Genomic DNA, 27710 nt, shown 5'->3' with positions numbered 1-27710 from the left:
GGGCAGATTCGGTTGGCTTTCCTCGGCACGCACAAGGCTCAACGGAAGTGTTGACTCAATGACGTGAGTGGCTCTCGCTCCGAGACGCTTGCTTCCTCCAGGGCAGCGCCGCCTCCACATCTCCCCGAGAACCCTCCCTCCCTGACGTGCACGCTGGAAACGTGAGGACCAGGCGTGGGTAGGAGCCAATTCTCAAATGTTAAGAATTTGGCAATTTCATTTCCTAGTGTTTTAAATACCAAAAGGACTTAGAACACAATGAGGACTAAATGCCCCCTGAATTTCAGGTTTAATAAAAAAGGCTGCTTTTATGGAAATCCATGCCAAAAGCCTGTGCAGAACAAAGCCCAGCCCTGACCTCAGCAGCCCACAACAGTACACACGGCTAAGCCAGCCAGCGGCCTCCAGAAGGACCACCAGGCATTCTCTGAATCAAACCTGACCAATTTCATACCTAAAAATTACACTAAGCCCCGGCAGGGAGTCCAGATCTGATGACATGCCAAATTTGTTCAGCACCTCACACTGGGGAGATATTCAGTAAAAACTTAAAAATAGACTCTCCCTCTCCAGCCATTAAGGGCCTGATATTTGCAACTGAACAGGTAAGATATTAGGGGCACTGGGGAGAGCTTTAAAAATCTCCAGCATACAAAAAAATGTTTCTTTATGATGAAAACTATCACTCTTAGCACGGAACCACCCAAGATTAGCCTAGAGCCACTTAATGCACTGAAATCTCTGTGAGTTCTGTAATGAAGAGGTGACAGGTGTTCGTGGCAGGCCCCATAAAGGCCTTTTCTGGAATTTGCATAGGCTGCCACAGTCAACACAATTAAAGCAAGACAGTGAATGACCCGCAAGCAGATGTAAGGCAGTACGTGCATGTGACAGCCTTTCTTCTGGGACATTTTCTGATGGTAAAAAAGTTGAATTAAAAAAGAAAAAAATCATCTCTTCCTCTTTTCCAGCACTTTCTTGATTAAAAAATCACCGCCACCTTCACCTGTTGGTGACTTTCTGGATCCAGCCTTTGTTGGCCTAGACCTCTCTTAAGACTTAGAAGAGGCACATGTTCTCTTGCAGGCCCCTTGCTCTCCAGGGCTGGTTCCAAGTCATTCTCTGACCCCTTCCCCGGATTCTTGCTGTATGCTGGCCTAGACCCAGGCAAGAATGAACTTCCTCCGCGACCTTGCTCTGCCCCTCTCAGCACCTTCAGCCAGGCCTCCGGCCGGCATCATACTGGTGCCATCTTAGAAAGAGGCAGCCGCTGACTCCCGTGAACTCACAAAGCACGGTGGACAAGGAGACAGGACAGGAGATGACCGGGGCATGTGCTAAACACATAAATTGAATAATTTAGATAATTTATGACACAACAGTCAGATACCAAGCCAGGTAGGAGGATTCAGCTGGGCAAGGAGAGAGGCTGGAGGTATGGCAGGCCAGGGGTTATCTTCAGATCCTTTCAATTAGGCACAGGAGCAAAATCAGGGAGAAAGAAGCTGCACGGGAGGCACCTCCCTCTTTGTGACGAATCCTGACTCCCCTCGAGCCAGCAACCTCAGAGATTCCCTCCTATTCTCTTTTTTGTTTTAAATAAATTTTATTTATTTATTTATTTTTGGCTGCATTGGGTCTTTGTTGCTGAGCACAGTCTTTCTCTGGTTGTGATGAGCAGGGGCTACTCTTCATTGTGGTGTGCGGGCTTCTCATTGCGGTGGCTTCTCTTGCTGCGGAGCACAGGCTCTAGGTGCGTGGGCTTCAGTAGTTGTGGCTCGCAGGCTCAGAAGTTGTGGTTCGCGGGCTCTAAAGCGCAGGCTCAGTAGTTGTGGCGCACGGGCTTACTTGCTCTGCGGCATGTGGGATCTTCCCGGACCAGGGTTCGAACCTGTGCCCCCTGCATTGGCAGGCGGATTCTTAACCACTGTGCCACCAGGGAAGCCCCCTCCCCATATTTTCTGAACCTAGGCTCTGTGTGTGTGTGTGTGTGTGTGTGTGTGTTTGCATGCTTAAGATTTTTTTTTTTAAATTTTTTATTTTATTTCTTTATGGCTGTGTTGGGTCTTCGTTTCTGTGCGAGGGCTTTCTCTTGTTGTGGCAAGCGGGGTCCACTCTTCATCGCGGTGTGCGGGCCTCTCACTATCGCGGCCTCTCTTCTTGCGGAGCACAGGCTCCAGACGCGCAGGCTCAGTAATTGTGGCTCACGGGCCCAGTTGCTCCGCGGCATGTGGGATCTTCCCAGACCAGGGCTCGAACCCGTGTCCCCTGCATTGCCAGGCAGATTCTCAACCACTGCGCCAACAGGGAAGCCCCCTGCATGCTTAAGATTTGATGCAGTGTTTTTCTTAACATCTGCTTTGAATTCTGTTCATGCCCCCAAGGCTAAGACATCAAACAATAACTTCTTTACTACTTCATAGTAAACAAGCAACCATGAGACACAAAAATATGGCTTCCTTTCAGGTTGTGTTTCAATCTACCCCTAGTTATTCACCGTGCTAGTCTCCTGCCCTGAGGGTTTTGCAGAGTTGAAGACAGATGCCAAGAAGTCAAACTGCATTCAACGAGATTAAAAGTTATCCTTGGCACGTGGAAATCTCCTGCCATAAAATACTGTAAGACCATTGCTGAAGCTAAATCAGCTTATTTTTCTGTATTATTTCCTGGGGAGGAAGGCTGCTGGGTGAAGGCGATGGGTGAGAAAACTAACCAGTAACTCTTTCTGATTCCATTGTCAGGCTTTAACATCAGATAGATCAGCTATTAATCTCAGAAAGCCGGCAGTGAATGTGTGTAATAAATCTGTCATCATTTTATGTATAAACTCTTGGTCATGAGGGCTTACTGCCTGGCAGTTCACCTTTTCCATGATATTTTCTATCCCTTGAATTTTGGAGCGGCTTAGAAAGAATATTATTTGTGTTCCTGGAGATTGGAACATAAAAAGCCCTCTGAGTGATGGAGATGTACAGGCAGGCTTCATGTCTGCCCCTGGGCTTGCTAGGCAAACAGTTTAGTGATGCTAGAGTGACCAGCACCCGGGACAGGAATCACTCGTCCAGGCCCAGGAGCACACTCGCCCCCCAACAGCTGCTAACGAAGGCCCTGTTAGTGCTGGATGACGTCGCACACGCCCATTGGCTTTCTGTCAAAGACTGCCGAATAGAGCTGTTGGTAATCACAGCTGGCAAGTGGTTTAGTCAATATTTTTGAAAAGTTCAGCCAAGTGTGTGAAAGCACAAAGTGGATTTTCCTAAAGTTGCTAGATGATTTTTGCTCATCTCCCTGCTTTGTTACGGCTCTGCCCCCATCAGGATCTCACTGGTGTCCTGCTGAGCAGTCCTGAAGGGCTGTGGGGTGTGAGACATTGAAATGGATGAAATTTCAGCTGTTTTGTCATTCAGCTGTTCTTTTTTTTTTTTTTTCCATCAAGTCAGCAGAACTCTAGATCTGAACTGAGAAGCCTTTAAACTAGAGATTAACAACAACCAAAAACCCTCCTAATACCACTGCCACTAATAACAATTCCAGCCCTTGCCTAGATACTGATCTGAGGAGAAGACCCCTCAGTATCAATTTTAAGGCTTTGGGAAGGATACCTATATTTTCACCCTTCACTCCTTGAAGGACCATTGCTCGATTCTATAACTGAAGATGACAAATGTCCTTGTGGAACCATTTCTTCTGTATGTGACAAAACATCAAGAGAGGGACCCATACTAAATTAAGAATGCAACTGTGACACTGCACCACCTGTGGACTCAGTGCACGTGATGGGTGATAGCTGTACCTCTGGGAGATCCATCTTCGCTTCTGTGATTTTCTTATCTTCAATTTCATAACCTCTGTTGGAAAGATCATGACTCCCAACTTTGAGTCAAAATGTCCTGTTAGTAAGGGGATCTGGGACCCAGAAGACTGGTACAGGCTCTGCAGAATGCTTCTGAGAGTCCCTGGCTGGGACCCCTTTTCATAGCAAGTGAGTCTGGTTAGATGCACTAGTGTGCATTCCACAGAAATGCAGGATTTGGGAAACATAGGTTCCCTCTGAAGATCTAGATGTTGGGACTCCCAAGTCTGGGTCCACATGTATAGTAGCTGGTTTATGTGCCATATTCCTAAACTCTATTATTTCCCTCTAGCACAGGAGTGCTTAGCAGCTGGCAAATTCTGAAGAATTTGCCACGGCAGTGAAATTCTCACTGGTCCTCATAACAGAACCAGCACACAATGACCTGTGCTGTAGCTGTCACTAGCACCTTCACAGTCAGTGAAGAATAGAGCAACCACCTTCTGGAGAGAACAAAGGTGATGTTCTAGTCCATAAGAGGCGTGTCCCTAGTGATTCTGATGTGCTACCCCGGGGTCTCCAACCTGAGCTCCTCAGCATCGCCCGGAGGGTGTGCTGGCACAGACCGCTGGCACCCACCCCACAAGTTCCTGATTCAGTAGGTCTGGGGTGAGGCCTGAGAATCTTCATTTCTAACACATTCCCAGGTGATGCTTACAGCCTGGGCACCACACTTTGAGACCCACTGTTCTACTCTATAACAAAGAGGATGAGCTTATGTTCTTCCACCAGGTAGGAAGCAGCAAGTTGGAAAAGTCTAGGGAGGTTTTAGAATAAGGGAACCAGGAAGACTTAGGAAGATAATTTTAGTGGCAGTGAGGATGGGGGATTGAAATGGAGGTGATACTGTGGGCAGGAGGGTTCCAAATTCAGCTTTCAAAAGTACTCCATAGATACCCTGGTTAGGTGGAGAGGTCTGCTGGCCAGGGATTACCTATGGGAGAGGAGCTGGGGTGAAGCAGGAACTCCACCAGACAGGAGCCACAGTGTCAGGGTCTGGGTCCGGGTTCTGCCACTCACTAGCTGTATGGCCTTGGGTGAATCACTTGCTCTCTGGAGTCTTTGCTGTCACACCTGGAGAACACCTATCCTGCAGGTAGTCAGGAAAGTTAAACAAGGCAGAGGCTGGAAGAACACTCTATAAACTGTCACTGTAAGTGTCAGATATCCTCTGCTGTCACTAGCTGTGTCCATGACCAATTTCCTGCCTGCTGCAGCAGCTCCCTGACCCTCCCTTACCTGTGCACTCTACCTAGGCCCTGGCCCAATCTTACCCCCAGTGAGCGGGGACACAGGAAGTCACTCAGTTGTTAGGTGAGCCCTGCTATAGGTCCTGCTCTCGTGTACCTGGATCCTAGAAGCCGGCTCTCACTTCATTCCTGGTCGTTCAAAAACCATGTCATACCCCTGGTTCCAGAAATTATTCTATACTCAAGTCTATGCCTACCCCCTCCAGGGTCAGCAAACTTTTACTGTAAAGGGGCAGATAGTAAATATTTTAGACCACACAGCTCCCTGTCACATATTCTTCTTTATTCTTTACAACCCTTTTAAAATGTAAAAACTGTTAACTTAGCGGCCATATAAAAACAGGCTATGGGCTGAATTTGGCCCCAACTGCTGCTCTATCCAAACCTTTCACTCCCTAAATTCCTACGGTCGTGCCCTAACCTTTCTAGCCTTCCTAGGGCCACAGTCTGTTTCTGAACCCCAGTTTCCAAGGCTGGGTCCCTGCTGCCACTTGCCTAGACACTCTCTAAGCTGTGCTATTTGCCTTTGGTCTAGAACAACCCCCTGGACCTGCTGACTTCCCCGAGGATTGCTTATCCTTACTTTCACCCCCTCCTATTACAGAGACCTTCCCAAATATTCTGTTCCATCGAAGTACGTTGGGCCCATGTCCACGTCTGGAAGTTCCTGGTCTAAATTGTCTACCAGCAATTGCCTGGGCTCTAACCCTTAGATTAAGTGTGACCACGGACAGAAGCTCACGAAAAGGACAGCCACGCTGAAGCTATGCCTGGGCAACTTTATAAAGGAAACACTCACTGTGATCTTGACATCATCTTGACTTAATTTTTTCTTTTACAAATTTATTTATTTTATTTATTTATTTTTGGCTGCATTGGGTCTTTGTTGCTGCACACGGTCTTTCTCTAGTTGCGGCGAGCGGGGGCTACTCTTCGTTGTGGTGCGCGGGCTTCTCATTGCGGTGGCTTCTCTTGTTGGCGGAGCACGGGCTCTAGGCATGCAGGCTTCAGTAGTTGTGCACGAGGGCTCAGTGATTGTGGCTCATGGGCTTAGTTGCTCCACAGCACGTGGGATCCTCCTGGACCAGGGCTCGAACCCGTGTTCCCCTGCATTGGCAGGCGGATTCTCAACCACTGCACCACCAGGGGAGCCCGACACAAACTTTAATGAGTAGGTACGTATGACATTTAATTTCTATGTATATGAAATGTAATTTCTAGTTCTATACAGTATTTTATCTAATTGGGGAAAAACAATCCACTTGTTGAGTCTGGCTGTCTAGATAGACCCTCCTCTCTCATAGGGTTTTTTGTGAGTGCCCGCCTAGACTGTGACAAAGTTTGGCAATACCGACAGCTACTGATGACTAACTGGCTCTTTGTGTAGGTCTAGTAAAAAGCAACACACATCCAAGTGCTGTTCAGTCTGTTCCTTCAGAAGGAAAATGAGGGCATTACTTTATTACTTTCTCTTCCTTAGACTAAATGTTCTATCCTTACTAAATTAGCCACCTAAGTCCACCTTCTCAAAGTTCATTTTTCTGATTAATTCTACTACTTGAAATTGTTCCAATTTTGTCAGACCAACTAGGAGTCTGTCATGCATCTCACATGCGACCTGACTGTGGAGCAACACAACCACAAAGTTGTGTTATTTACTGAGAATAACACAGGCCAAGTGGTCTTGAGATGGGTGAGTGTTCCTACTGGAAAATTAACTCAGCAGTCACACAAGATGAAGAAGCAGATAACGTTGGCCGTTTTTGCCATATGAGCCACCATTATACATTTGCTATATACTTTCCCACAAACATGATAACCTAAAATACATACACAAATACAAATAATCCCCAAACTGAGGAAGGCATTCAGCTATCCCTGTCATCTCAGAGACGCTCTCCAAAGAGCTGACAATTAGACCCTCTTTGGCTAATTTATTTTTAATATGGCATATCAATGGTATTTGATACAGTAGTATGGTATGTCAGATACACGAGTTATCATGGCTCTCTGTGCTTGAAATACTGAAGTCAACAACTGTGGTCATGAATTTGTTAAACATCTAGATGAAGGAAAGGCGGTCCGTGTTGAAGGCTGCAGTGTCTGGCTCTCTGGGCCAGGTGCACTGGCGGGTGGTCTAAGTATCCTAGGGGGTACTTTGCTTGCTCCTAGATAATTCCACACCTGCAGCATTCATGTTCTCTGCGAGGGAGGGTTTGGGGTAAATCGGAGAAAAATCGAAACTGATGGGCAGCTGAGGATGAAACCCCCGAATGTCCGCCACCGGCACCATCCGTGGATGTTAGCCGTTGGTTGGTGAAGGAACCCGTTTCCACTGTCATTTACATGGGAACCTTGCCTCTGGGCAGCTGGGGAGAGACATTTTCGCCAGACGCCCTGTTTTCAAGAGACACCAGTTTTATGTTTGGTGGAAAATGTTAACAGTGAGCCTGCAAGGCAACCGCTTATAAAAAAGCAGAAAAGAAAAAAAAAAAAAAAAAGTGGCCCCACCTTGCCTGGCACTGTGGTTCTGGGAGAGTGAGCTTTCCAGCCCCACTGAAGAGCAAGCTGTGTCCAGTGCCAAGCTGAGGAGAAAGATCCTTTGAATGGGAGCATACTCTTGGCTTTCTCTGAATAAGCTATTTTGGCAGTGAGAAAAGCTCCTTACCACCCAGAAGTAGCTTGTACTTGAAATACTGCTAAGAAAGGGGTGGCACACCATCCGCGTTCTCACTGGGACTTGAAGCTATCCTTCTGCACGGTTTGACAATATACACTTGTACTGGCCAACAAGGGACGCTTTACTCAACTCTCATAAAGTTTTACAATGTATGATTCATTTCAGAAATGAGACTTGATAATGCAGATTTATCACAATGAGAAGCCTGCCTTTAAAATGTGATTTAATGATGCCTATACTTATTCACTGACATCTTTATAAAACTGTTAGTGTGGAAATATATTTGTCTTTTCGACAAATAATTCTTCCTTTTACAAGTGTCGTGCAATACAAGGGCATACATTAAAGTTGCAGTGGAAAGGGTCGCCGTGGTCTAATTACGCCAAGGCAGCCTTGCGTGGAGCACTACTGCTGTCTTCTTCAGATTCCGGGGACACCACCAGGCACAGCAAACATCTCCTCCTTCCCTGCAACCCCTACCCGCGCATGAGTCCCCAGCTCAGGGCTGTTACTGTAACCAGAGAGAGAGGAAGGCTCCCCAAGGTCACACAGATGCAATAATGCAGTAAATAAACAAGCTTCTGATTATGATTTAATGCTGCTTTTCTTCCTACCTTAACTTGGTTTATGAGCAGATCTTGATGATTTAACCTTTCAGCCAATTAGAACAGAAGGTTTGATGGACAACAAATGAATAAATAACATTTTAGTGCAGGAGACAGAATCATCCTCCCCTATTAATCAGTCCCTCTGCCTGTGTGCAGGTAATGCGATATTTATCACGCCCTCTCTTACAGTCCCTTGGGGTGTCATTTCACGGCCTACCAGTAAAAACTTCACATTTACAGCAACTGCCCCTCTATTACTGTCGATAACATCTAATTGATATGTCAAACCTCCAAGGAGTGCAGTAAATTGAAACGCTTCCTCCCCAAAGAAAATAAACTGGCAAACAGGTAAATCAGCACCTGCCTTCCTGTAATCACCCAGCCACCCCCAGTCCAAAGCCTCCCCCTAAGAGGCCACTGGCACCATCTTTCCTTCAGTCTCAGATATCCAACACCTCAATGCACAAACACAGGCCAAGAGCACCATAGAGTCCTGCCTACAGAATGTCACAGTGAACCCCGAGCTCAGCGCACAACAAGCCACTGCACTGAAATCATTTTGCCAGTGAAAGCCCAGCGGGACAGTGGCACCACAAGTATCAGGTGGGGTGTACTCTGGAAAAGAACAATATTAACGACTAACAACAATGGTGCAGACTTCCTCTGAAGAGTAGGCAGTGCTGTCAGAGATGTGATCTCATTTACCTTCCAAATATCTCCACAGTGCAGGGAGGAGCTGGAATAATTACTCATTGTTCAGAAGAAATGAAGCCCAGAGAAGGTAAGAGACTGGTCTCAGCAGTTACTGTGAATCAGATACATTTGACATTGAAATGTAAGATTTGTCTTAAAAACAGGGCTCGTTGCCACTCAAATATAACACTTAAAAGTATTAATAAAAATGCTTAAATATCACACTGATGAAGGGAGAAAGGACTAAATTAGCACTGATAATTCATTCAGTTTATTTACTTAACAAAAGAGCTCTGATTTTAATCATGGACAAAATGAGATGTAGTATATAATCCCGTGGGGGCACCATGAACTGAAAAGGCTCTAACTGAAGAACAGATCACACTCATCTCTGTCTCTCATAGGAAAAACCACACCTAGCAAATGTTAACAGATAAGTAAAACATACATTTAAAGCTAGATGTGTTACACACACGTAAGCAGTCGTATGGCCACATGTGTTCTTTCTGGCATCCCATTCTAGTTTTCCTCCTACTGCTTTATTCACTTATTCTTTACCTCTTTTTTTGTCTTTTAAAAAAATAGATCTGATGTGGGCAAGCCAAAAGAAATGAGGTTCTAATCCTGAGTTTCGGGGAAGATATGTAGATTATCACAATGATTTTAAAGCACTCTAACAACTGAGCCCACCAAACTACAAGTGCTAAGTCATCACCCTTCTAAGAAGGGGAAGGTACGCCTGCACAGGAATTCTGAATTTAGATACTCAGTCACCTTTCTTCCTACCCAGTTCCTCACCAACCACAGGTCTGCCCTCACCCTGTCACCCTCCTCCTGCTCACTTTTACCATTTCAGCCAAACATTTTCTTTGCCCCCTTTGCTCCTTTCCTTTTTTTAATCTGTCACACCCAGCCCCAACATCTTTCCCAAACTTACCCAATTTCTCATCTTGCTCTGGAAATCCCTGTCTTGGTCTTACTTCTCCCTATGGGAGTTCTTAACGATTCTGAGGTATGGATAATTCAGTAATAAGATTCGAGTCTCATGGCCGCACAACCTCCTTTTCTACGTTGTCATTCCTCTTCTGGGATTTCATCTGTCTGCCTGGCCCAGCTGGCAGGCCCCTGGCCAAGTGTTCCTAATCTTGGATATGGCCATAAGCACACTTCTGGATGAGGGCCATCTCATAACGATGAGGGAAAAAAGGACTGTCAAAACCAGTGCCACTGCTTAGGGAAAAAGGAGCCTTGGGGCAAAACCAATGTTGGATGAAACACAAAGCCTTTTAGAGATTACCAGCCAAAGTTCATACAACGTATAAACAGTAGCAATGGAGAGACTCTGTACTGGAAGATCTGAACAGGGGTAAGGGAATGCCAATGAACGAAAGGTAAAAACGTAACAGAAAGAACTTGTCTAAGACAAAGATGTACAGGAGAGAGAATGATCCATCATTGAGCCAAAGACCAATACGTAGCGGGTTCAAATATAAAGCTAACTTTTTCTTCCATTTCTGATTTTCATGATTTATATATTTAATCAGAGTTATTCAAATATTGTCCACTACACACTTGTAGCTTAATATGGGGCTTGTTTCAGAGTATGTGTCAGGTGGTGCTTACACTGCTTACAAGGCTTGGTCGTTCAGAATGAAATTGTAATTTCAAGGTAATAATGAGATGTGATGCTGCAATTCTACAATCTAATTAGTGTAAATCCATAAATGTGGGTCAGAAAGTCACATTTAGTTTAAGGTAACTAACTTCTGATGGAATTCCTGCTGGTACACTGTGACTGTCTTAATGAGCTCCCTTATGAGATGGGCACACACCACCACCATGGACAGAAGACAGGAAAGCACATGCTTCCTCTACGTGTGCCCCCAGGGCAGCCTCTGCATTTGTCCCTACACACTTGGTCAGAAGTCCATTTACTCACTTCTCTGCATCTGGAGCCCAAAAGTCACCCATCCCTCCTCCCACGGACAAATGGAACAAGAACAAATCAGCTAAGGTAGCTGCCATCTCTTGCCCAGTGGTGTGCCCTAGCATCTCTAAGATCCATTTGAATTAAGTCACCGGCAGTCACATTCAGAGGTAACAGGAAGAGGCAGAATGCTCAGGGTACATTAGGAAGCTAGCCTAGCAGAACCTGAAGGTGAAGGCCAAGGATGTCCCCATTTGGTAAGATCTATGAAAACAGAGACATTCTCTGGCCCTAAAGTTGCTGATGTCCTCCTGGGGAACCATTCTTTTAGTAACTCAAAAAATATTGTATGTGCCAGGCATCATATGCATGCTAGGAATGTAGATAGGAACAAAGCAGACCCCTACTGTTATGGAACTTAAAGCCTACTGGGAAAGACATACATAAGTAAGTAAATTACAAATAACTTAAAATTATAAGTTGTGACACGTATTAGGAAGGAAAAGAAATTGGTGCTATGAGAGAATAGCAGAGGAGGCCAACTCTAGCTTGGTTGGAAATGGTCATTTAACCAGCCAGGCAAAGAGCAGAGAGATTAGGGACTACCTATGAGAATGCAAAGAAGCCTCAGGGCAAGCTTGGCTTCAAGGAGCTTACGATCTAGTTGAAGAGATCTAACGTGTGGGATCTTAGCTCCCCGACCAGGATCAAACCTGCACCCCCTGCAGTGGAAGCGCAGAGTCTTAACCACTGGACTGCCAGGGAAGTCCCTAATGACATCTTCTCTTTGTTTAGAGTTTTACCACTTAGAGATCACCTCCAGTACACCAATTCACCTGAGGCAGATGACGCATAGATAACAAGAGAAGACTAACAAGATACAAGCACAGCTCAATCAGCGAGCACAGTCCACTGGCTGGGACAGAATACAAGGCTAAAGACAAGAGGTGGATTAGCTTCTCCACTTCCCAGGAGTCCCAAATCCTAAGGCACAACAGCCTGTCTTGCCCCAAGGTACTGAGCTATTCCTGTGCCTGCCTGCTCCCTTATAAAAGCACCTGCTCTAACCTGTGCTCTCTGCTCCGTCCAAAGTCCAAAGGAACGTTAGGCTTGTTCAGGTTATGAGAAAGAGGTCACCTCAGGTTTCAGGGAGGGGATGAGAGGGCAAGACCCTCTCTCGAAGAAAGAGGTCACCTCAGGTTTCAGAGAGGGGATGAGAGGGCAAGACCCTCTCTCTTGCGGAGAAGTGATAAGATGCCGACCCCTACCTAGGCAGTCGGACTGCACAATCCAAAGAATGGTGATCTGTGCATAAGGAACTGCCTGTGGCCGCCCTTCTCAAGACGGAGCAACAGGCAGGCCCTTGGACGCTTTCACGCCAACTGAGCAGAGCACCACAGAGATAAGTGAGTGGGGGGCCTTGCTTCTGCTGCAACCCTGTGAAAGGGAAGTCAGCAAACGGGGGCTGATGGCACACAGCACACCCTAACCCTAACCCTAATCCACCGCAAGGTGGTGGATGTACGTAACAGATCCGTGAGTGGGGATGAGACGTGATCAAGATGAGTCTGGCTGGGCAGCTCCCACTGGCCCCAGAAAAACACACACAACAAAAAAGGGTGAGAAGAGAAAGGTTAAGAATCTAGGGGAGATGCCATGACTTTTGACTTTGGAAAAACAAGTATTAAAAACTCTCAAACCTGAGATGTGGGTCAAAGAACACTTAAAATCTCAGGGTGCTTGCTCAGGTGTGAGGGCACATGGGTACGCGTGCAAGCACACGCAGTCCCAGAATTATCCCCCCCCACCCCCGGATGTAAGAGGCTTCTAAAGCCATTTGTGGTACCATGGGGATCCAATTAACCACAGTCTATCACAAACATTAAAACACTAGTTAGACATGAAAAACTGCTGTGGCCCATCAAAGGCAAGCCTACAGCTGACAGAGCAGCCCTGAATAAAACAAAGACCTAAAGACGGCAGGGTTGCCTTGCAAGCAATCGACTCTCTAACCACAATTTGACCCAGGATTTTACAGCTGAAACAAGCAGAGGTTGGGCAGTGTGAGTGTTACCACTTAACAAGTGTGTCCTGGAGTGGCCTTCTCATTCAGCATGCGCCTCAGGCTCCCCCAGTGCAAAGTCACTTCCCAGGGAGACCAAATGCTGTACTGCAAGGAGACGCAGAGCATCGTCTAGAGAGGCGGTCAGATATTTCCTTTCTTCAAGTTTTCAGAGTTCTGAGATTCTGATTGCTCTCCAAAGGAGACCAGTTCTGGGGTTTGTGCTTTGAAGTCCTGGCTGAAGTCATTAGTGTTGCCATTTAATGTTGTTTTAAGAGCACATATTTATTATCTGGTTCACAGTCATATTCTTCTACCTCCTGGCTTCAAATTCCTCAGATGTTTAATCCAAAGATTCTTGAAGGCCTAAACAATGAGCCTCTCAAAAACAGCTAAAGAATAAAGAGCCACACAATGAAGCCTGGCTGAACGCTCAGGAGCCGCCCCCGCTCGCCCCACCCCTGCTTCGGTTACTGTCCTCGTCCCCTCTGCTCTGATGGGCAGGAGGGAAGGAACATAATCCAACAGCAGAAAGTTGCCAGAACAGCACGGCTGGCTGGCCCCAGGGGCAGGCTGAGTTAGCTGCTTGAGGAATAGGTTTGAGAGCTTCAGAAGAGGCCACAAACACATCTGCAGAAGGTCACAGCTCCGTGTCTACGAAAAACGAGTGCTCGCTTTCCCTCATGCTTGCAGCTCCTCCTGTTGATGGAGCTGGGGGTGAGAGTGTAAGGGAACAGGTGGCGTGGGGCTGGCAGTCTGTCCATGCTGAGAACACAGGCCCCTCGAGTCTGATGAGTGGACAGACTTGAGAACAGTGGGTTCTGTTGCAATTGGCACTTCTGGAATGATGTGTGGTACTTTCCTCAGAAGAAGTCCCTCTGCCTCACCCTCTGGCCCTCAGCTGTCCAGCCTGCTGAATGGTTGCCCAACTCTGCTCCACTGTCTGCCTCTGGGCACCAGGGCACAGAGTTACAAAGAGTTTTTTCCCTGCCCTCCCTGAAGGGGGCCACCCCACTTCAGCTTCTCACCTGGAAGACTTCATGTCCCCACTGCAATGGCTCTAGCTCAGACTCCCATGACCTCTCATCTCTAACTGCTGTTCCCTGGCTTTCCTATCTCTGCTCTCTCTTACTACCAATTCACTCTACTTATTGTTACAAGAACAATCTACCTGGATAAAGCACACTTTTATCACTCCTCTCTTCTGCCCAAAGAATAAGGTTAAACTCTCTGACATGGAATCCAGGGATTTCCACAGTCTGGTTCCAGTTTGTCCCTCCAGTCTTCTCTCCAGCTTGTTTCCTGTTGGCACACTAGACTTCAGGGGCAGCCTGGAGCACACTGCTGGACAAGCCCTCCTCATCCTCTAACCGAGAAAGGGCAGTCCCTGGACCTTCCATCTGCTCTCTGATCATGCCAAACCGTGCTTATCACCTGAATGTGCCAAGCTACTTCACACCTCATGCCTTTGTACACGCTCTTCCTTCTGCCTGAAGGGCCTCCAAATGCCCTTCCCCACCCTAGCTGGTACCCCGCCCAGCACCCACTCATCTGTCAGGGTTCGGCATAAGTGGTACTTCTACCCAGAGACTGTTCTCAACCCTTCTCAGGTAGAATGGTCACTCTCCCCACTGTGTCCCACACTTCTATGGTGGCATCAGGAATACTTTATTGCACTTATTTGTTTATATATCCCTCTCTCTGGACCATATTTGAACTCCATAAGCTCAGAGACTTTTTTTTTTTTTTTGATAGTAACTGGCTCAGAGTAGATGCTCACTAAATGTTGTTCAAAGTGTGAATAAAAAATTTGAGTGCCAAATTCTCTTTTCCACAAAATAGCTCTGTACACATTTAAAGATAATTATGATGACCTCACAACTCCCTCAGTCTTGTCTTACCTGGTCTTGTTTTTTCCCTAGTTCCTTCAGTTGATCCCCCCTCCCCATGAAACAGCTTCAGCTTCCTGAACTCTCTTCACCTGGTCCCCTTCAATGTACCTCTTTAAGCACGAACACATCTGTCCTGACCAGCACAGAGCACAACAGGAAGGTCTCATGGGCATATGGACACTACACAGTCAGTGCACACTGAGACTGCCCAAGGTCTGCAGCAGCCTCATCCTAACCATTACCTCGTACTGAGTTTGTGGCCAATTAAAGCCACAGCTCTTTTTCACATGAACTTCTCTCAAGCTTGACTGCCCCCATACTGTACTTATACAATTGATTTTCAGAACCTAAGTGGAGGGCATCACATTTATCCCCATTAAGTCCCATCCTGTTGGTTTGGTCCCACATTAGAGGCTGGAGAGATCATTTTGAATCTCATGTCTGTCATCTATCACAGTAGTCATCCCTCCTAGCTTTGTCTCATCTATAAACCCAGGAAGCACGCCTTCTGTCTTTTTTTAGGGCACTGATAAAAACAGCGAAATGTTGAAATGTCCAGGACCAAGGACAGAGCCAGAAGGTGCATATCAAGACCTCTTTCTCTCCTCTCCCCCGTCCCCATCCTGGTCTCCAGTCCAGTCCATTAGCAATATGTTTTCCACAGCCAACCACTTCTCACCATCTCCAGTGTCACCATCCTAGTCCAAGACCCTGTATTCTCTTTATCAGGGTTATAGCATCAGACTCCTTACTGGTCTCCCGGTTCCGTATTTATCTCCCTACAACTCATTCTCCACACAGCAACCAGAGTGATCTTTAAAAAGGAGAGGGGCTTCCCTGGTGGTGCAGTGGTTAAGAATCCACCTGCCAATGCAGGGGATGTGGATTCGAGCCCTGGTCCAGGAAGATCCCACACGCCGTGGAGCAACTAAGCCCGTGTGCCACAACTACTGAGCATGCGCTCTGGAGCCCGCGAACCACAACTGCTGAAGCCCATGTGTCTAGAGCCTGTGCTCCGCAACAACAGAAGCCACTGCAACGAGAAGCCCGCGCACTGCAGCGAAGAGTAGTCCCCTCTTGCCGCAACTGGAGAAAGCTGATGTGCAGTAACAAAGACCCAACGCAGCCAAAAATAAATAAATAAATAAATTTTTAAAAAATTAAAAAAATAAAAAGCAGAAATCAGTTCATACCACTCCCTTGCTTAAAACCCTCCAATAGCTCCCATTGCTCTTAGAATCAAATTCATCCTCCTTACCAAGACCTAAAGGTCATATATAATCTAGATGCACAGGCCTCCCCATCTCCTCCTGTACTGCTCTCTGACTTCTTCTCCAAGCTTCAGCTGCCCTAGCCATCTTTCTGTTCTGCATACACACCAAATTCATTCCTTCTTCATGGCCTTAACTTCTCCTTAAATTCTCTTCTTCCCAGCTTTTGTGAGGTTGGCTCCTGTATCACTTATCTCAAATGTCACTTTTTCAGAAAGGCTGTTCTGACCTCCAGTAGCTGTTTCTTGCCTACCACAGTCTTGTCACTATCTACATACTACCTTGTATCATTTGCTTCATACCATTTATCAGTAGTGAAAACTTATTTATCTGTTACTGCCTGTTTCCCCCTACTAGGATGTAAACTTGATGAAGTAGGGATGTTGTCTGCCTTGTTCAGTGCTTAACACTTAGTAGGCGCTCAATTTGTTTATTTCTTGGATGAATGAAAAATAGTGAGATTCACAGAATCAGGATAAGTCAAATATATTTGCTATGACTTCACTTGCATTAATAAAAAGGGTCCTTGGTTCCATTCTTTCACCATTATTATCATCAACTTTGTAATTAATATTTTATGATGTCATCAAATAATCAAACTGAATTACTAGCATTGAGTTAGGTCAGACAATAATTGGTAGTAAAAATGCATTATGTAAGATAACACAGACAAGCTACTCAAAAACCATGTACTATGAGAGACCTCTCTGATGCTGGTAGAGAATTAACATCTCGTATGTAGCTTTGTGGTTACAGGATTAGATTGTTTTCATCATCAAAAGAGCCATTTATGAGGGCTCTGGCTCAGTCAGGTCAAATGTCTCTGACTCCTGTATTTATATATACTTATATATATTCCAATATAACATTAGGGGCAGGGATCATTCTGACTTCAAAATCTGAATTTTACTGACTTAGAATCCCATTACAATGCCAGTGTGAGACTTGATTTACAGTAGGAACTCCTACTGTCGACCCAGTGGCCAACACACTGAAGCCGGCTATAAAAGGGACTGGACGACCCATCAAGAGCCACTGAAGCCTGCACTAGCTCCCAGTGGCTTCTGTGGCCCAGTCACACGTCAGGAAGGTAGGATCACTCTTTTCACTGTGACAGCAATGCCCTCTGGTCTGTGCTTTGCCCTCTTCACACCCAAAAACCCCAGAATGAACTCTCTGGATTTGCATGTAAATTAAAAATGTGTTAAAGCAGTAATTCCTGGTCTAGCCACAGATCTGTGGGGACAGAGCCTTAAGAGACAGGGAAGAGGTGGGGCAGGTCAGGGAACCAGGAGAGAAGGGAAAAGAGAATCGATACCCCATGCCGCTCTCCTTCCTTCTCAGAGGAATCTCAAGGAAAAGGCAGAGAAGATGTCATGGACAGGAAAGTTCTGTTTCCCTGCCGCAGTTTTCATCCAGCTTCCTTCCACAGCTAAGAACCCCACCAATAGCAGTGTGGTCCTTCCATGAGCTGAAAGCTGCAGGGGTCTGTAACCCAGAGTTATCAAATCTGGACAAAGAAGGGACTTCCTCCTGCCCAGAGCCGTCCCTGCTGCCCGACACGGAGAGTCCTCCTTGTAGGGCAGTTTTAGCTGTGGTCAGGAAATGTGCCCCAGACTCTTTTTTTCTTTGGGAAAAAACCAAAAACAAAACACAACTTTACTGTGACATAATTCACACACCAGAAAATTCACCCTTTTAAAGTGTACAATTCAATGGTTTTTAGTCTAGTCACAGAATTGTGCAACCATCACCACAATCAATTTTAGGACATTTTCATCACCCAAAAAGAAACCCCTTACCCTTTAACAGTCATCCCTTATTCCCCCAACACCCCCAGCCCCTGGAAACCAATAATCTACTTTCGGTTTCTAGGGATTTGCCAATTGCATATACATGGATCATACAAATATGGTCTTTTGTGACTGGCTTCCTTCATGTAACGAAATTGTTCAAAGTTCACCCATGTTGTAGCATGGATCAGTACTTCATTCCTTTTTATTGCTAAATAATATTCCATGGATATACCACATTTTGCTTACCTATCCATCAGTTCATCGACATTTGCACTGTTTCCAATTTGGGGCTATTATGACTAATGCTGTTAGGAATACTCATGTACAAGTTTTCAAGTGGACATATGTTTTCATTTCTCTTGGGTAGATACCTGGGAGTGGAGTTTCTGGGTCCCATAATTTCTTTTTAAAGATTATGTTGTCCATGAGTTTCTTTTTTTTTTTTTAAGTTTTAAAAAATGTTTTATTAAGTTTATTTTATTTTTATTTATTTTGGCTGCATTGGGTCTTTGTTGCTGCACGTGGGCTTTCTCTAGTTGTGGCGAGCGGGGGCTACTCTTCATTGCAGTGCGTGGGCTTCTCATTGCGGTGGCTTCTCTTGTTGCGGAGCACGGGCTCTAGGCATGCAGGCTTCAGTAACTGTGGCATGTGGGCTCAGAAGTTGTGGCTTGCAGGCTATAGAGCGCAGGCTCAGTAGTTGTGGTACACGGGCTTAGTTGCTCCGCAGCATGTGGGATCTTCCCGGACCAGGGCTCGAACCCGTGTTGCCTGCATTGGCAGGCGGATTCTTAACCACTGTGCCACCAGGGAAGCCCTATCCATGAGTTTCTTGAGTTCCAGTTGTGATTTTTAAGTTCTAGATTAGGAAACAGATGATCGGGATCATTCATGCACATTAACATGTACTGAGCTTCGACCAAGTGGCAGGAGTGTAGTAGTGAACAGACCAGATTCAGGTTCTCCCTCATCACTTAAGAAGAGGTGTGCAATTAAAATGGTTTCTTTTGAATCCTTTAAATGGTTTTACCATCTAACCAGGCCTAAAATCCTCCCCTCCCTTGTCAAGTCTGTGAGTCTAGTTTCAGGATCGATCAAGGAAGAGCAGAAGGGCTTTTCCACATTTAGCCTGAGTTGGGGATTCTAGCTCTTCCAAGTTTAGTCTGGAGAGGTCAGGATAAGATTCAAAGAGGGGGTGCCACTGAGCTGGACATAAAGAATGACCTAGAATTCACCAGTCAGAGAAGGGGCAGGGGGTGGGGAGGGACAATAAAGACCAGCATTCCAGGTAGTGGCAGTGGCATATGGAAACGTCACAAAGATGAGAAAGCACAGACCATGTCCAGAGAACAAGTAGTAGCCCACAGCAGTGAAAGCAGAGTGGGTATACAGAAGCAATGAGAGGAGGTGCATATAAAGTTTGGGGTCAGACTGCAAGATCCTGCATGTCAGGCTGAGGCATCTGGATTGTGGGAAAGTGGGTGTATGAAAGCTCTGTTTCACAGTGGTAACTCTAGAGGTAGACTGGAAGACAGACTGGAGGTGGAGGGAGGAGACTGAGGAGAGACCACCTGAGAGTCAGTGAGAGGACAGAAGCAGACAGAATCGACTTAGACAATGGAGAGCATGGAGTTGAGTATGACTAGATGTTTCTAGGTGGGGGAATAGATGGATGTGAATACAGAAAAAGGCATTAGATTGTGTGGGTCATTGTGTGAAGCTGGCCATGGAGGATTCCCCATCCCCTCTCGCCGGAAGTACAGAGCCCCAGAGGCTGCCCTGTCCCTTGGTGATGGAGGCTCTCTTCATGGGCAAGAGTAAAGTGGAAAGCACCAGTGCTAGCTCTCCTGACTCGTTTCTCCCAGAGCGCCTCAATCCTAGAGGAAACCAAAGAGATATTTTCCTTCACCATCTCTGAGAGACACAGAGACACATTGGTGGGGCTGGCAGAGTCTCTCCTTCCTAACACCACTCATCCATGCATCTGGCAGGCATACCCCCTACCTCTCCCCCCCACCCTTTTTTTCCCTGAATGACGAAGTTCTTTTTTTTAACAATATATTTTTTAATTGAATAAATATGACATGTAACATTGTATAAGTTTAAGGTATACAGCATGTTACTTTGATGCATTTATATATTATAATATGATTGCCTTTATGGCAATATTTATATTACATAACTATAGTATAATATTATTGTCTATATTCATTATACAGTGCATTGGATCTCTATGGCTTATTTACTACTTGTTACAAGTTTATACCCTTAAACACCATTAATCTTATCTCCCCCCCATCCCCATCCCCTGGTAGCCACCATTTTACTATCTGTTTTTTCTGTTTGCTTGTTTTTTTACAGGTTTGACTTTTTTAGATTCCATGTCTGAGTGAATCACACAGTACTTGTCTTTCTCTGTCTGACTTATCTCACTTAGCATAATGTGTTCAACATCCAACCACTTTGTCACAACTGGCAGAATATCCTCCTTTCTCATGACTGAATAATATTCCATTATGTATATGTACATCTTTTTTATCCACCAACTGGCTAAGTTCTTAAGCCAGAGAACCTAACCTTTCTTATTGTTTCTGTGAAATCTGACTTTCTTATTTGTTTTTTAAGAGGCTGCTGAGAGTCTTGCCTCCCAAGAGCTTCCTGGGGAGGCCTATGATGTAAGAAATCCAACTTTCCAGGATGCAGGAAAGAGTGCAGTGAATTCTCAACCTGAGCCTGGAAAGAGGACAATGAGTAGGAATGTAGCACTGACTCTGTGCCTCAGTGCAGTGGGTGTTCACATTATTTGTTGAAAAAAGGCCCTTTTATAATTTCCAATGATTAGAGACACATAAATAGTTTCAGCTAGATGTATTCAGAAAATTCTGGGAGCCATCAGCAGCAGTTCAAAACAAGAGGCAACCGCATTCTTGCCTGCCTGGGCTAAGGAGAATGCTAGAAGGAGCAAGCAGCAAGGGACCATGAATAGAACAGTCCTCTCGCCCAATCTGAATCCTCCTAGAAGGAAAGGAGGGTGGAAACTAGAGGAGAACAGCCTCCAAAAGTTTTCATCATATTCCCCAAGAAACCAGAGATAAATAAAGATTCAACAGAAATGAGATAAAAGATACGATAAAGATGTAGTGTAGCATAAAGCTCTTTGCAGAAGGGTCCTGACTGTCATTGGACTTTCAAGCTACAGTTCATTTAATGAGGCCTTTTCATTTTTTTTTAATTAACTTTTTTTTTTAATTAACTTTTTTTAGATTTTTGAATTTTATTTATTTTTTTATACAGCAGGTTCTTATTAGTTATCCATTTTATACATATCAGTGTATACATGTCAAACCCAATCTCCCAAATTCATCACACCACCACACCCCCGCCGCTTTCCCCCCCTGGTGTCCACACGTTTGTTCTCTACAGCTGTGTCTCTATTTCTGCCCTGCAAACCGGTTCACCTGTACCATTTTTCTAGGTTCCACATATATGTGTTAATATACGATATCTGTTTTTCTCTTTCTGACTTACTTCAACAGTCTCTAGATCCATCCACGTCTCTACAAATGACCCAATTTTGCTCCTTTTTATGGCTGAGTAATATTCCGTTGTATATATATACCACATCTTCTTTATCCATTCGCCTGTCGATGGGCATTTAGGTTGCTTCCATGACCTGGCTATTGTAAATAGTGCTGCAATGAACACTGGGGTGCATGTGTCTTTTTGAATTATGGTTTTCTCTGGGTATATGCCCAGGAGTGGGATTGCTGGGTCATATGGTAATTCTATTTTTAGTTTTTTTAAGGCACCTCCATACTGTTCTCCATAGTGGCTGTATCAATTTACATTCCCACCAACAGTGCAAGAGGGTTCCCTTTTCTCCACACCCTATCCAGCATTTGTTGTTTGTAGATTTTCTGATGATGCCCATTCTAACTGGTGTGAGGTGATAACCTCATTGTAGTTTTGATTTGCATTTCTCTAATAATTAGTGATGTTGAGCAGCTTTTCACGTGCTTCTTGGCCATCTGTATGTCTTCTTTGGAGAAGTGTCTATTTAGGTCTTCTGCCCATTTTTTGATTGGGTTGTTTGTTTTTTTAATATTGAGCTGCATGAGCTGTTTATATATTTTGGAGATAAAGCCTTTGTCCCTTGATTCGTTTGCAAATATTTTCTCCCATTCTGAGGGTTGTCTTTTCGTCTTGTTTGTAGTTTCCTTTGCTTGGCAAAAGCTTTTAAGTTTCATTAGGTCCCATTTGTTTATTTTTGTTTTTATTTCCATTACTCTAGGAGGTGGATCAAAAAAGATCTTGCTGTGATTTATGTCAGAGTATTCTTCCTATGTTTTCCTCTACGAGTTTTATAGTGTCCAGTCTTACATTTAGGTCTCGAATCCATTTTGAGTTTATTTTTGTGTATGGTGTTAGGGAGTGTTCTAATTTCATTCTTTTGCATGTCGCTGTCCAGTTTTCCCAGCACCACTTATTGAAGAGACTGTCTTTTCTCCATTGTATATCTTTGCCTCCTTTGTCATAGATTATTGACCATAGGTGTGTGGGTTTATCTCTGGGCTTTCTATCCTGTTCCACTGATCTATGTTTCTGTTTTTGTGCCAGTACCATATTGTCTTGATTACTGTAGCTTTGTAGTATAGTCTGAAGTCAGGGAGTCTGATTCCTCCAGCTCCATTTTTTTCCCCTCAAGACTGCTTTGGCTATTTGGGGTCTTTTGTGTCTCCATACAAATTTTAAGATTTATTGTTCTAGTTCTGTAAAAAATGCCATTGGTAATTTGATAGGGATTGCACTGAATCTGTACATTGCTTTGGGTAGTATAGTCTTTTTCACAGTATTGATTCTTCCAATCCAAGAACATGGTATATCTCTCCATCTGTTTGTATCATCTTTAATTTCTTTCATCAGTGTCTTACAGTGTTCTGCATATAGGTCTTTTGTCTCCCTAGGTAGGTTTATTCCTAGGTATTTTATTCTTTTTCTTGCAATGGTAAATGGGAGTGTTTCCTTAATTTGTCTTTCAGATTTTTCGTCATTAGTGTATAGGAATGCAAGAGATTTCTGTGCATTAATTTTGTATCCTGCAACTTTACCAAATTCATTGATTAGCTCTAGTAGTTTTCTGGTGGCATCTTTAGGATTCTCTATGTATAGTATCATGTCACTTGCAAATACTGACAGCTTTACTTCTTCTTTTCCAATTTGTATTCCTTTTATTTCTTTTTCTTCTCTGATTGCCATGGCTAGGACTTCCAAAACTATGTTGAATAATAATGGTGAGAGTGGACATGCTTGTCTTATTCCTGATCTTAGAGGAAATGCTTTCAGTTTTTCACCGTTGAGAACGATGTTTGCTGTGGGTTTGTCGTACATGGCCTTTATTATGTTGAGGTAAGTTCCCTCTATGCCCACTTTCTGGAGAGTTTTTATCATAAATAGGTGTTGAATTTTGTCAAAAGCTTTTTCTGCATCTATTGAGATGATCATATGGTTTTTCTTCTTCAATTTGTTAATATGGTGTATCACATTGATTGATTTGTGTATGTTGAAGAATCCTTGCATCCCTGGGATAAATCCCACTTGATCATGTTGTATGATCCTTTTAATGTGTTGTTGGATTCTGTTTGCTAGTATTTTGTTGAGGATTTTTGTATCTATATTCATCAGTGATATTGGTCTGTAATTTTCTTTTTTTGTAGTATCTTTATCTGGTTTTGGTGTCAGGGTGATGGTGGCTAATGAGGCCTTTTTAAATGAATCTCTCTGGAGCATGGATTAGAATCGCATAAAGAGGTCAGGCTTCCTCCTAAAGCTCAGGCTGAGCCCCGCCCATTCTAGCTAGCCCTTCCCAGGGGATGCTCTGCTCACCCTGGGAAACCAGCCTCTTCCTGAATCCACCCACTGAGGAGCTGGGCCAACTGGGTTTTTAATTCAAATTTTAGGCAGGGTGGTCACACTTCCTTAGATGAGAGACCTCTTCTCTCCAGACCTGCAGGAGGGCTCAAGTTTTTGATCTTCAGGACAGAGAGCAAGAATTTGGTTTGGATTAGTCTAAATCTCTTTTTCCGTTCTACCATAGTGATAACCTTTAACTAATTCACTGTTAAGTCTGAACAATCTGTTACAATTCCATTAAAAAATAATAAATTGCCCCCAAAATATAACCACTCATTCATCCGTAAGTTCATTCATTCATTTGTATATGGATCATTTCTAAGCTGCTACCACATGTCACGCTCTCCGCTGTTTTGGTGATTCAAGGACATAGTCCCTGACTCTTGAGGGGTCAGACAAACCTATAAATGTATCAGAAATCGTCTTTGCAGCACGTATTGAATTTCTATGCCCACAGCCTCTAGATTCTCCACATCAGCAGTGGGGTATTCTGGGAAGACCCCAAACCTCCCTTAACCCGATCCTGTTGCATCCAGCACAGCGCTAGGCAGAGAGCAAGGGCTAGATAAGAGCACACTACAGACTGTTTCAACAGGCCTCACTTTGCCTGCCCCAGCCTTTCAAATCTTACCTTTGGCAGGTAGAGTTAAACACAAAGCAACAGCCTTGCTACTAAATGACAAAAAAAGCACAATCCGAGGGTCGATGACCTTTGTATTCATTTAGACAACTCAACCTTTCTCAGCCAGAGCAGTCATCCACCTTCGCTGTGAACCTGAATTTGGCTGCCACATTTGCATGCATAATGTACTGAAAAGCCTTCTTTATAATGTTTACTTCTATGTTTCTTCCAAATGAAATCACTGAAGGGCAAATTTGATTTTCAAATCAGTTTTAAAACATCTGCCTTCTAAAAACGTAAGAGTAAGGATAAGACTTTTAGATTACAGGCAAGGGCTGATTATTTTAACTGATACCACTGTATCCATGCTAAAAATACAAATATTAGGACATTTTTAATGCACACCCAACATTTAATGGATGTTAACCATTCATTAGGAAAAGGCTTCCAGGCAGATATGTTCTCAGTGATTTTTGGAGTAAAAGGTGAACTTCCTGACCCTTCTTTCAACACCAACTCATCTGACCTGTGCTTCAGCACCTTTATTTGTTGTTCCACATGACTATATTTCTTTCAAATATAATTTAACTATACATGTTACAGTCTCCATCTCCAGGAAGCTCAAAAGTATTTAATACATTTCAGTTTGTTGTTATTATCATTTTTCCACTTTCCAATAAGACTATGTGAGATTTTAAGCTTTTCTCTAGAGATGGAGGTTGTTATGGCCGTCTAGGCCCAGGTATATGACAGTAAATCCTGGAGTCCATGCCTAAGGAGATGCAGAGAAGCAGCTACAGGCGTTGATTCTACCTCATATGTAAGAGTTAAAAGCTCACACACATGTTTTATATGTATAGCACACATGTATGTCGGTATCTCTATATCTGTCCAAACAATACACTATCCAGTAGAACTTTAGAACAATGGTACATAAATATTAGAAGGAGCTTTAGAAAAGTATGATGGATTTTATGTTTTACATAACTGTTTCACGATTTTATTGATAATATAACAATAAACTGTACTATTTTAATAAAAACAGCCCTGGGAGGCCAGCACTGAGCCTCGTTTTAGGAGTGGTGTTTTACAGCTGTAGAGGCAGAGGTACAGGGAGAGTGAAGGGCTTGCTGAAGGATGCTCAGCCCATCAGTGACAGAACCAGGGCTGAGAGCCAGGCTTCCTGGTTTCTAGTCCAGGGATTTAAATTTTGCCTGTTTTACTTCACTCATGTGCAGTTAATGTTGCCATACTACACACTTTTCTTCAAGATACTGGTAAATACTGCATCCAACAAGATACTGGTAAATATTTCAAGAATGGCAAGATACTGGTAAATATTTCAAGAACATGGCAAGATACTGGCAAGATACTGGTAAATATTTCAAGAACATAATCACTAATATAAAGGCTGAGCTTGAAACCATTTTACATTTAAAACAAACAATTCCAACACAGGCTTTCACATCCATGCCTGTGTTATTTCCTCCACCAGGGTCAACTTTCCTTGGGGGTGGGGCAGTCACCTGGGGCAGCCACACTGCAAGCGTCAGCCCACTCCTACGGGCTCTTGAACTTTGTGGTCAGGTGGACTTTTGTCTGGCATAGCACCAACCTCACAGTAGGAACAGTTGACCTTTGAACAATGTGGGTGTGACCTGCAAGGGTCCACTTATACGTGGATATTTTTCAATAGTAAATACCATAGCATGACACAGTCCGGGGTTCGTTGAATCCACGGATGTGTACGAACTGTGGGTACAGAGGGCTGACTATAAGTTATTTGTGCATCAACCCCCATGTTGTTCAAGGGTCAACTGCACTTCATAAAATGGGTTGAATGATAAAGGTCTGCACAAGCTTCCAGCAGGTAGATACTGTATTCTCCTGTCAGCAAAGGAGGAGTCCTGAAAGAAGGCAGGCGGGCCTGGAGGATCAGAGCCAGGGCTGAAGTGAAGCCAGGCGTGGCCGCATTTCCCCACCCCTGAGCTCTTAGAACAAACCTTCAGGATTTCTGTGCAAATGCAAATGCAGCTCCAAAGAGAGAATTGCTTCTGAAATCTGAGCCTGGGGAGGAGGGCTCAGGTTCCACTGCAAAGAACTTCGTTTGGTTCCCAGGAACACTGGCTGAAGTGTAACAACTGAGGTCACTACACTTCAAGGTTTAAGATGAAGAGATCAGTGACAAAGATGAGCTTGACATGCTCATCTTAGCGGCAAATGGCCCCAGACCTATGGTGCGCCCCAGATGGACAAGGTCATGGGAGATCAAATAGAAATCAGGTAAGGAAAAAAAACACGATAACAAAGATGTTTGTAAACCCGTGCTTCCTATTTTTTCAAAATGCCTGCTTTATCCAAAGGTTTTCGTATGTGAGTATTCATTTGACACTTAGACTTTCCCCTTTTTTTGGTGCCTCGGATCTCTCTGGCAGTCTGGCGAAGCTTATGAACCCCTTCTCAGAATGGTTTCAAATGCATAAAACAAACCACACAAGGAAACCAATGATACTGATATGCAGTGCTGCCCACAGACCCCTTGGACAAAATGACACTGAAAGATCCCTGCCCTGAGGGAAAAGGGCAGGCAGGCCCCAGCACTTGGCATAAGGGTGCTGCATGGGGCCCGAGACTCTGGATCTCTTTATAAGCCAGAATTCTCATTTCTCAAGAAGACGTAAGTTAGACGTTCTTAAAGGAAAGGCGTGCCTCATTTAAGAAATAATAACTATGACAACGGCTTTCACATTGCTTCCCTACACCCTTTTCCTCATTCGCTCTCCATTATGTGCTTTTCCTCCTCAGCTCCCTTTCCAAACAGCACAGAGACCAGGAATTGGCAACAGTGGTACAAATTTTAGGTTCTCTCTTTGAAAATACAATCCTGAGTTTTCCATAGCTTTCCCCCTGTTACTTTACTTTTCACTGTACTAAAATTAACAAATCACGTGATGTATACATTTCTAAAGGAGAACACTGGTCTGTGACATCATTTCAAACAACTTGCGAAGCTATGCCCAAACCTGAAAGTCAAATACCCAACATCCTAACAGAAGCTAAACAATAACATTCAAATCAAATGTAGGGCAAACCACTCCTGCTTTGAAGTAAAGACCCTCATTCTGATCACGACTGACTGCCAACACACA

At 44.3% G+C, this 27710-nt stretch overlaps 1 protein-coding gene and 1 long non-coding RNA gene across 5 annotated transcripts in view; one reads left to right on the top strand and one right to left on the bottom strand.

Moving 5' to 3' along the window:
- BTBD9 (BTB domain containing 9) overlaps positions 1-27710 on the bottom strand; it is a 401355-nt gene that overhangs the window by 35177 nt on the left and 338468 nt on the right. The gene's annotated exons all lie outside the window — the stretch shown is intronic.
- On the top strand, positions 78-27447 carry LOC309637642. Its single transcript, XR_014250715.1, has 2 exons — positions 78-12153; positions 12211-27447. It is a non-coding gene; the product is annotated as an uncharacterized lncRNA (long non-coding RNA).

The sequence above is a fragment of the Balaenoptera physalus genome, assembly GCF_965194825.1.
Source record: "Balaenoptera physalus genome assembly, chromosome: 11".
Classification (NCBI taxonomy): domain Eukaryota; kingdom Metazoa; phylum Chordata; class Mammalia; order Artiodactyla; family Balaenopteridae; genus Balaenoptera; species Balaenoptera physalus.
Note: the sequence above shows the minus strand (reverse complement) of the source record. Positions and strands in the feature narration are given on the sequence as shown.